The following is a 10834-nucleotide window of genomic DNA, read 5'->3' on the forward strand; positions in this document are numbered from 1 at the left end:
CTTGACAGTGGGCTCTCATGGAGCCTCACAGATACTCAGAGCATAATGATGGCCTCTTAACACCAAACTTAGAGTTTGGTTGTGGCCTTCCAATACCAAACTTAGAGTTTGAATGTGGGGGTTTTATTTGACTCTGTATTGAGAGAAGCCTTTCATGCTTCTTCCTTTTCCTGTCTGCAAACCATGGTGCTTCCTGAATGGTGAAGAGTTGCTCATCCGGAAAGGTTTCAGAGATCTCAGTAGGAGGGTGGGACGCCCCTGCTACTGGTTCTATCCGGGACAAGTGATCAGCTACCTGGTTCTCTGTCCCTTTTCTGTCTCTTATTTCTATATCAAACTCTTGCAGAAGCAACACCCATTTTATGAGCCTGGGTTTTGAATCCTGCTTTGTGAGTAGGTATTTAAGAGTAGCATGGTCAGTATACACAATCACTTTTGAACCTACTAAATAGGATCTAAACTTGTCAATGGCATAAACCACTGCAAGTAACTCTTTTTCTGTGGTTGTGTAATTCTTCTGTGATCATTTAAAACACGACTAGCATAGTAAATGACGTGCAGAAGCTTGTTATGCCTCTGTCCCAACACTGCACCAATGGCATGGTCACTGGCATCACACATTAGTTCGAATGGTAATGTCCAGTCAGGTGCAGAGATGACTGGTGCTGTGACCAGCTTGGTTTTCAGGGTTTCAAACGCCTGCAGACACTCTGTGTCAAACACAAATGGCGTGTCAGCAGCTAGCAAGTTGCTTAGAGGTTTTGCAATTTTTGAAAAATCCTTTATGAACCTCCTATAGAATCCTTCATGTCCCAGAAAGCTTCTAATTGCCTTTACATTGGCAGGTGGTGGTAATTTTTCAATTACTTCCACTTTAGCTTGATCCACCTCTATTCCTTTGTTTGAAATTTTATGCCCAAGGACAATTTCTTCAGTCACCATGAAGTGACATTTTTCCCAGTTTAAAACTAGGTTGGTCTCTTAGCATCTTATCAGAACAAGTGCTAAATGGTCAAGACAGGAGCTGAATGAGTCTCCAAATACTGAAAAGTCATCCATGAAGACTTCCAGAAATTTTTCCACCATATCAGAGAAAATAGAAAGCATGCATATCTGAAAGGTTGCAGGTGCATTGCACAAACCAAAAGGCATCCTTCTGTAGGCAAATACTCCAGAAGGACATGTGAATGCTGTTTTCTCTTGGTCCTGAGGATCCACTGTAATTTGGTTGTAGCCTGAATAGCCATCCAAAAAGCAGTAATATTCATGACCTGCTAGTCTCTCTAGCATCTGGTCTATGAATGGTAAAGGAAAGTGATCCTTTCGGGTGGCTGTATTGAGCCTTCTGTAGTCAATACACATACGCCACCCTGTAACTGTTCTTGTAGGAACCAGTTCATTCTTTTCATTATGAACTACTGTCATGCCTCCCTTCTTGGGGACAATGTGGACAGGTGGTGCACGAAATTGTGATCTCCAGGCTCGAACAAATCCTGGTAATGGCTCCAAAGCTTGGTGCTCTGATCTTAATTCATAATTGTCACAACTTCGATACAACTAACCAGCAAGTGCACTGGGTCGTCCAAGTAATACCTTACGTGAGTAAGGGTCGAATCCCACGGAGATTGTTGGTATGAAGCAAGCTATGGTCACCTTGTAAATCTCAGTCAGGCAGATATAAAGTGATAATGGTGTTTTCGAATATTAATTAATAAAATAGGGATAGAGACACTTATGTAATTCTTTGATAGGAATTTCAGATAAGTGAATGGAGATGCTTTCGTTCCTCTGAACCTCTGCTTTCCTGCTATCTTCATCCAGTCAGTCTTACTCCTTTCCATGGCTGGCTTTATGTGATACATCACCACTGTCAATGGCTACTTTCGGTCATCTCTCGGGAAAATGATCCAATGCCCTGTCACGGCACGGCTAATCGTCTGGAGGCATCACCCTTGTCAATGGCTTCATCTTATCCTCTCAGTGAATAATATGCTCACGCACCCTATCACGGCACGGCTATTCATCTGTCGGTTCTCGATCATGCTGGAATAGGATTTACTATCCTTTTGCGTCTATCACTAACGCCCTGCAATCGCGAGTTAGGAGCTCGTCACAGTCATTCAATCATTGAATCCTACTCGGAATACCACAGACAAGGTTTAGACTTTCCGGATTCTCTTGAATGCCGCCATCATTCTAGCTTACGCCACGAAGATTCTGGTTAGGAGATCTAAGAGATACTCATTCTAGCTTAATTCATGTAGAACAGAAGTGTTTGTCAGGCACGCGTTCATAAGGGAGAAGGATGATGAGCGTCACACATAATCATCACCTTCATCACGTTCTTGGGTGCGAATGGATATCTTAGAAGCGAAATAAGAAGAATTGAATAGAAAACAGTAGTACTTTGCATTAATCTTTGAGGAACAGCAGAGCTCCACACCTTAATCTATGGAGTGTAGAAACTCTACCGTTGAGAATACATAAGTGAAAGGTCCAGGCATGGCCTAGATGGCCAGCCCCCAAAACGTGATCACAGGATCAAAATACAATCCAGGATGTCAAATACAATAGTAAGAGGTCCTATTTATAATAAACTAGCTACTAGGGTTTACATGAGTAAGTATTTGATGTATAAATCCACTTCCGGGGCCCACTTGGTGTGTGTTTGGGCTGAGCTTAAGTGTTGCACGTGCAGAGGCCATTTGTGGAGTTGAACGCCAGTTTTTGTGCCAGTTTGGGCGTTCAACTCTGGTTTTGGATCCTTTTCTGGCGCTGGACGCCAGATTTGGGTAGAAAGCTGGCGTTGAACGCCAGTTTACGTCGTCAATTCTTGGCCAAAGTATGGACTATTATATATTGCTGAAAATCCCTGGATGTCTACTTTCCAACGCAATTGGAAGCGCACCATTTCGAGTTCTGTAGCTCCAGAAAATCCACTTTGAGTGCAGGGAGGTCAGAATCCAACAGCATCAGCAGTCCTTTTTCAACCTCTGAATCTGATTTTTGCTCAAGTCCCTCAATTTCAGCCAGAAAATACCTAAAATCACAGAAAAACACACAAACTCATAGTAAAGTCCAGAAATGTGAATTTAACACAAAATCTATTAAAAACATCCCTAAAAGTAACTAGATCCTACTAAAAACATACTAAAAACAATGTCAAAAAGCGTATAAATTATCCGCTCATCACAACACCAAACTTAAATTGTTGCTTGTCCCCAAGCAACTGAAAATCAAAATAGGATAAAAAGAATAGAATATACTATAAATTCCAAACTATCAGAGCTTCAATCATATGAGCGGGACTTATAGCTTTTTGCCTCTTGAATAGTTTTGGCATCTCACTTTATCCATTGAGGTTCAGAATGATTGGCATCTATAGGAACTTCAGATTTTGAATAGTGTTATTGACTCTCTTAGTTCAGTATGATGATTCTTGAACACAGCTTCTTTATGAGTCTTGGCCGTGGCCCTAAGCACTTTGTTTTCCAGTATTACCACCGGATACATAAATGCCACAGACACATAATTGGGTGAACCCTTTCAGATTGTGACTCAGCTTTGCTAAAGTCCCCAATTAGAGGTGTCCAGGGTTCTTAAGCACACTCTCTCTTTTTTTTTTTTTTTTTTTTGCTTTGGACCTTGACTTTAACCGCTCAGTCTCAAGTTTTCACTTGACACCTACACGCCACAAGCACATGGTTAGGGACAACTTGGTTTAGCCGCTTAGACCAGGATTTTATTCCTTTAGGCCCTCCTATCCACTGATGCTCAAAGCCTTGGGATCCTTTTTATTTCCCTTGCCTTTTGGTTTTAAGGGTTATTGGCTTTTTGCTCTTGCCTCTTGGTTTTAAGAGCTTTGGCTTTTTCTGCTTGCTTTTTCTTTTTCTTTCTATATTTTATTTTATTTTTTTTTTCGCCTATTTTTTTTTCTGCAAGCTTTGTTCTTTGCTGCTTTTTCTTGCTTCAAGAATCATTTTTATGATTTTTCAGATTATCAAATAACATGTCTCCTAGTCATCATTCTTTCAAGAGCCAACATATTTAACATTCTTAAACAACAACTTCAAAAGACATATGCACTGTTCAAGCATACATTCAGAATACAAGAAGCATTGTCACCACATCAATATAATTAAACTAAGTTCAAGGATAAATTCGAAACTCATGTACTTCTTGTTCTTTTGAATTAAAACATTTTTCATTTAAGAGAGGTGATGGATTCATAGGACATTTATAACTTTAAGACATAGTTACTAACTACTAATGATCATGTAATGAAGACCCAAACACAGATAAGCACATAACATAGAAAATGAAAAACAGAAGAAATAAGAACAAGGAATGAATCCACCTTAGTAATGGTGGCGTTTCCTTCTTGAGGAACCAATGATGTCCTTGAGCTCTTCTATGTCTCTTCCTTGTCTTTGTTGCTCCTCCTTCATTGCTTTTAGATCTTCTCTGATTTCATGAAGGATGATGGAGTGCTCTTGATGTTCCACCCTTAGTTGCTTCCAATAATTGTGTGGAAGAAAATGTATCCCCTGAGGTATCTCAGGGATCTCTTGATTTGCAGTCAAATGTTCTACCACTGAGCTGTAGACCCTTGATGGAAGCTTTTGTCTTCCCTTTCCTCTTTCTAGAGGTTTCTCTGGCCTTAGGTGCCATCAATGGTTATGGAAAAAACAAAAAAGCTATGCTTTTACCACACCAAACTTAGAATGTTGCTCGCCCTCGAGCAAAAGAAGAAAGAATAGAAGAAGAAGAGGATATGGAGGAGATGGATGGCTGTGTGTATTCGGCCATATGGGTGGGATTGGGTGGGGAAGAGATGTTGAATTTTTGAAGGTAAGTAGGTGTATGGGTGTGAGTGGTAAATGGAAGACAGAAGGGATGAGTGTTTATTGGGAATAGAGGATGATTGAGAAGAGAGAAGAGAGTCAGTGAAGGTAGGTGGGGATCCTGTGGGGTCCACAGATCTTGAGGTGTCAAGGCATTTACATCCCTGCACCAATTTAGGCATGCAAAATGCCCTTGCACACAACTCTGGGCGTTCAGCGCCAGGTTGGTGCCTATTTTGGGCGTTCAACGCCCCTTTGCTGCCATTTCTGGCGTTGAACGCCAGAACCATGCTTGTTCTGGGCGTTCAGCGCCAGGATGCTCCCATTCTGGGCGTTCAGCGCCAGAACTATGCTCTGTTCTGGCGTTTGAACGCCAGACAGATGCTTCTCCAGGGTGTGATTTTTCTTCTGCTATTTTTGATTCTGTTTTTGATTTTTTTGTTTATTTTGTGACTCCACATGATCATGAACCTAAGAAAACATGAAAAACAATAAAAATAAGAATTAGATAAACATTGGGTTGCCTCCCAACAAGCGCTTCTTTAATGTCAATAGCTTGACAGTGGGCTCTCATGGAGCCTCATAGATGTGCAGAGCTTTGTTGAGACTCTCCAACACCAAACTTAGAGTTTGACTGTGGGGGCTCTGGTTGACTCTGCTTGGAGAGAAGCTTTTTTTGCTTCCTCTCTATGGTTGCAGAGGGAGATCCTTGAGTTTTAAACACAAGGGAGTTCTCATTCCATTGAAGGAATATTTCACCTCTGTCAACATCAATCACAGCTCTTGCTGTGGCCAGGAAAGGTCTTCCTAGGATGATGGATTCATCCTCTTCCTTTCCAGTATCCAGGACTATGAAATAAGCAGGGATGTAAAGGCCTTCAACATTTACTAACACGTCCTCTACTTGTCCATAAGCCTGTTTTCTAGAGCTGTCTGCCATCTCTAATGAGATTTTAGCAGCTTGCACCCCATAGATTCCCAGTTTCTCTATTACAGAGAGGGGCATGAGGTTTATTCCTGAACCAAGGTCACACAAAGCCTTAAAGATCATGGTGCCTATGGTACAGGGTATTATGAACATTCCAGGATCCTGTCTCTTCTGAGGCAATGTCAGTTGATCCATATCACTTAGTTCATTGATGAACAAGGGAGGTTCAACTTCCCAAGTATCAATGCCAAATAATTTGGCATTTAGCTTCATGATTGCACCAAGAAACTTGGCAGTTTGCTCTTCAGTAACATCCTCATTCTCTTCAGAAGAAGAATACTCATCAGAGCTCATGAAGGGCATAAGGAGGTTCAATGGGATCTCTATGGTCTCTAGATGGGCCTCAGAGTCCTTTGGTTCCTCAGAGGGAAGCTCCTTATTGATCACTGGACGTCCCAGGAGGTCTTCCTCCTTGGGAATCACGTCCTCCTCTCCCTCATTGGGTTCGGCCATTTTGCTTATGTCAATGGCCTTGCACTCTCCTTTTGGATTCTCTTCTGTATTGCTTGGGAGAGTACTGGGAGGGATTTCAGTGATCCTTTTACTCAGCTGGCCCACTTGTGCTTGCAAATTCCTAATGGAAGACCTTGTTTCATTCATGAAACTCACAGTGGCCTTAGATAGATCAGAGACTAGATTTGCTAAATTAGAAGTATTTTGTTCAGAGTTCTCTGTCTGTTGCTGAGTGGATGATGGAAAAGGTTTATTATTGCTAAACCTGTTTCTTCCACCATTATTAAAGCCTTGTTGGGGCTTTTGATCCTTCCATGAGAAATTTGGATGATTTCTCCATGTTGAGTTATAGGTGTTTCCATAAGGTTCACCTAAGTAATTTACCTCTGCTATTGCAGGGTTCTCAGGATCATAAGCTTCTTCTTCAGGAGAAGCCTCTTGAGTACTGTTGGATGCAGCTTGCATTCCATTCAGACTCTGAGAAATCATATTGACTTGCTGAGTCAATATTTTATTCTGAGCCAATATGGCATTCAGAGTATCAACTTTAAGAACTCCCTTCTTCATAGGCGTCCCATTACTCACAGGATTCCTTTCAGAAGTGTACATGAACTGGTTATTAGCAACCATGTCAATGAGTTCTTGAGCTTCTGCAGGCGTTTTCTTTAGGTGAATGGATCCACCTGCAGAAGTGTCCAGTGACATCTTTGATAGCTCAGATAAACCATCATAGAATATATCCAGGATGGTCCATTCTGAAAGCATGTCAGAAGGACACTTTTTGATCAACTGTTTGTATCTTTCCCAAGCTTCATAGAGGGATTCACCTTCTTTCTGTCTGAAGGTTTGAACATCAGCTCTAAGCTTGCTCAGCTTTTGAGGAGGAAAGTACTTGGCTAAGAAAGCCGTGACCAGCTTATCCCAAGAGTTCAGGCTGTCTTTGGGTTGAGAATCCAACCATAATCTAGCTCTGTCTCTTATAGCAAAAGGAAAAAGCATGAGCCTGTAGATTTCAGGATCTACTCCATTAGTCTTAACAGTATCACATATCTGCAAGAATTCAGTTAAGAACTGAAAGGGATCTTCAGATGGAAGTCCATGAAACTTGCAGTTCTGCTGCATCAGAGAAACTAATTGAGGTTTCAGCTCAAAGTTGTTTGCTCCAATGGCAGGAATGGAGATGCTTCTTCCATGTAAATTGGACTTAGGTGCAGTGAAGTCACCAAGCATCTTCCTTATATTATTATTATTTTCGGCTGCCATCTCCTTTTCCTGTTCGAAATTTTCTGAAAGGTTATCTCTGGATTGTTGTATTTTAGCTTCTCTTAATTTTTTCTTCAGAGTCCTTTCAGGTTCTGGATCTGCTTTAACAAGAATGTTCTTGTCCTTGCTCCTGCTCATATGATAAAGAAGATGGCACAGAAAAAATAGTAATAATAATATGGATCCTTTATACCACAGTATAGGGATCCTTGTGTTAGTAGAAGAAAAGAAGGGAAGAAAATCTGAACTCAGAGAGAGAGGGGGTTCGGATTTTTGGAGAGTTGAAGGAAAGATGTTAGTATATCAATAAACAAATAGAAGAAGATGAGAGGGGGAAGTGAATTTTCGAAAACAATTTTTGAAAAAGAGTTAGTGATTTTTGAAAATAGTTTTTGAAAAAGGTTAGTATTTTTTTCGAAAATTTTTTTTTAAATAAAAAATAAAAATAATTAGTTAATAAAAAAGAAATTTTTGAAAAAGAGGGAAGATATTTTCGAAAATTAGAGAGAGAGAGTTAGTTAGGTAGTTTTGAAAAAGTTAAGAAACAAACAAAAAGTTAGTTAGTTAGTTGAAACAAATTTGAAAAGATAAGAAGTTGGGAAGTTAGAGAAGATATTTTGAAATCAACTTTTGAAAAAGATAAGATAAGAAGATATTTTTGAAAAGATATGATAGAAATTAGTTTTGAAAAAGATTTGATTTTTAAAATCTCAATTAATGACTTGATTCATAAGAAATCACAAGATATGATTCTAGAACTTAAAGTTTAAATCTTTCTTAACAAGCAAGTAACAAACTTCAAATTTTTGAATCAAAACATTAATTGATTATGTTATTTTCGAAAATTATGATATAAAATAAGAAAAAGGTTTTTGAAAATTATTTTTTTGGAATTTTCGAAAATAACCATGAATTTTGAAAAAGATTTGAAATTTGAAAAAGATTTTGAAAAAGATAAGATTTTCAAATTGAAAATTTGATTTGACTCATAAGAAACAACTTGATTTTAAAATTTTTTTGAAAAAGTCAATCCAAATTTTGAATTTGATGAGAGAAAAAAAAAAGGAAAGATATTTTTTTGATTTTTGAAAATTTTTTATAAAAAAACATGAAAATTATGCAATGCATGAAATTTTTAGATCAAAACATGTGATGCATGCAAGAATGCTATGAATGTCAAGATGAACACCAAGAACACTATGAATGTCAAGATGAACATCAAGAACATAATTTGAAAAATTTTAATGCAAAGAAAACATGCAAGACACCAAACTTAGAATTCTTTAATGCTTAGACACTAAGAATTCAAGAATGCATATGAAAAACAATAAAAGACACAAAACAAAAATCATCAAGATCAAACAAGAAGACTTACCAAGAACAACTTGAAGATCATGAAGAACACTATTAATGCATGATATTTTCGAAAAAATGCAAGATGCATATGCAATTGACACCAAACTTATAACATGACTCAAGACTCAAACAAGAAACACAAAAAATATTTTTGATTTTTATGATTTTCTAATTTTTTTGTATTTTCTTTTAATTTTTTCGAAAATTATTGTAAAAAAAATAAAAATAAGGATTCCAAAATTTTTAATATGAATTCCAGGAATCTTGCCATGTTAGTCTTAAAGCTCCAATCAAAGGGTCAGGCATGGCTTAATAGCCAGCCAAGCTTTAATCAAAATATGAGTGTAATTCAGACATGACAAGCCTAACATGCCCTATCCAAAAGAATTGGACATGACTCCACTGAGGTAATTAGTTGAAAGCCAATCCCAAAGCAGTTTGGGTATGGCTTTACAGCCAGATAGGCTTCAACATGCTTCATGAGACACTAGAATTCATTCTTAAAAATTTTGAAGCCATAGAATAATTTATTTTTGAAAACAAATAATTTTTTTTTTCGAAAACAGATGAGAAATTTTTGAAAGATTTTTGAAAAATTTTTTTTTTTGAAAATAAAATAAAAAGAAAATTACCTAATCTGAGCAACAAGATGAACCGTCAGTTGTCCAAACTCAAACAATCCCCGGCAACGGCGCCAAAAACTTGGTGCACGAAATTGTGATCTCCAGGCTCGAACAAATCCTGGTAATGGCTCCAAAGCTTGGTGCTCTGATCTTAATTCATAATTGTCACAACTTCGATACAACTAACCAGCAAGTGCACTGGGTCGTCCAAGTAATACCTTACGTGAGTAAGGGTCGAATCCCACGGAGATTGTTGGTATGAAGCAAGCTATGGTCACCTTGTAAATCTCAGTCAGGCAGATATAAAGTGATAATGGTGTTTTCGAATATTAATTAATAAAATAGGGATAGAGACACTTATGTAATTCTTTGATAGGAATTTCAGATAAGTGAATGGAGATGCTTTCGTTCCTCTGAACCTCTGCTTTCCTGCTATCTTCATCCAGTCAGTCTTACTCCTTTCCATGGCTGGATTTATGTGATACATCACCACTGTCAATGGCTACTTTCGGTCATCTCTCGGGAAAATGATCCAATGCCCTGTCACGGCACGGCTAATCGTCTGGAGGCATCACCCTTGTCAATGGCTTCATCTTATCCTCTCAGTGAATAATATGCTCACGCACCCTGTCACGGCACGGCTATTCATCTGTCGGTTCTCGATCATGCTGGAATAGGATTTACTATCCTTTTGCGTCTATCACTAACGCCCTGCAATCGCGAGTTAGGAGCTCGTCACAGTCATTCAATCATTGAATCCTACTCGGAATACCACAGACAAGGTTTAGACTTTCCGGATTCTCTTGAATGCCGCCATCATTCTAGCTTACGCCACGAAGATTCTGGTTAGGAGATCTAAGAGATACTCATTCTAGCTTAATTCATGTAGAACAGAAGTGTTTGTCAGGCACGGGTTCATAAGGGAGAAGGATGATGAGCGTCACACATAATCATCACCTTCATCACGTTCTTGGGTGCGAATGGATATCTTAGAAGCGAAATAAGAAGAATTGAATAGAAAACAGTAGTACTTTGCATTAATCTTTGAGGAACAGCAGAGCTCCACACCTTAATCTATGGAGTGTAGAAACTCTACCGTTGAGAATACATAAGTGAAAGGTCCAGGCATGGCCGAGATGGCCAGCCCCCAAAATGTGATCACAGGATCAAAATACAATCCAGGATGTCAAATACAATAGTAAGAGGTCCTATTTATAATAAACTAGCTACTAGGGTTTACATGAGTAAGTATTTGATGTATAAATCCACTTCCGGGGCCCACTTGGTGTGTGTTTGGGCTGAGCTTA

At 38.8% G+C, this 10834-nt stretch overlaps 1 non-coding gene across 1 annotated transcript; it reads left to right on the top strand.

The window, feature by feature from the left end:
- Window positions 1–7044: 7044 nt before the first annotated feature.
- On the top strand, window positions 7045–7152 carry LOC148578318 (small nucleolar RNA R71). The gene has a single exon (XR_015903378.1). It is a non-coding gene; the product is annotated as a small nucleolar RNA R71 (small nucleolar RNA).
- Window positions 7153–10834: the final 3682 nt, after the last annotated feature.

Source organism: Arachis ipaensis, chromosome B1 (genome assembly GCF_059453495.1).
Source record: "Arachis ipaensis isolate K30076 ecotype BB chromosome B1, ASM5945349v1, whole genome shotgun sequence".
NCBI classification, from domain to species: domain Eukaryota; kingdom Viridiplantae; phylum Streptophyta; class Magnoliopsida; order Fabales; family Fabaceae; genus Arachis; species Arachis ipaensis.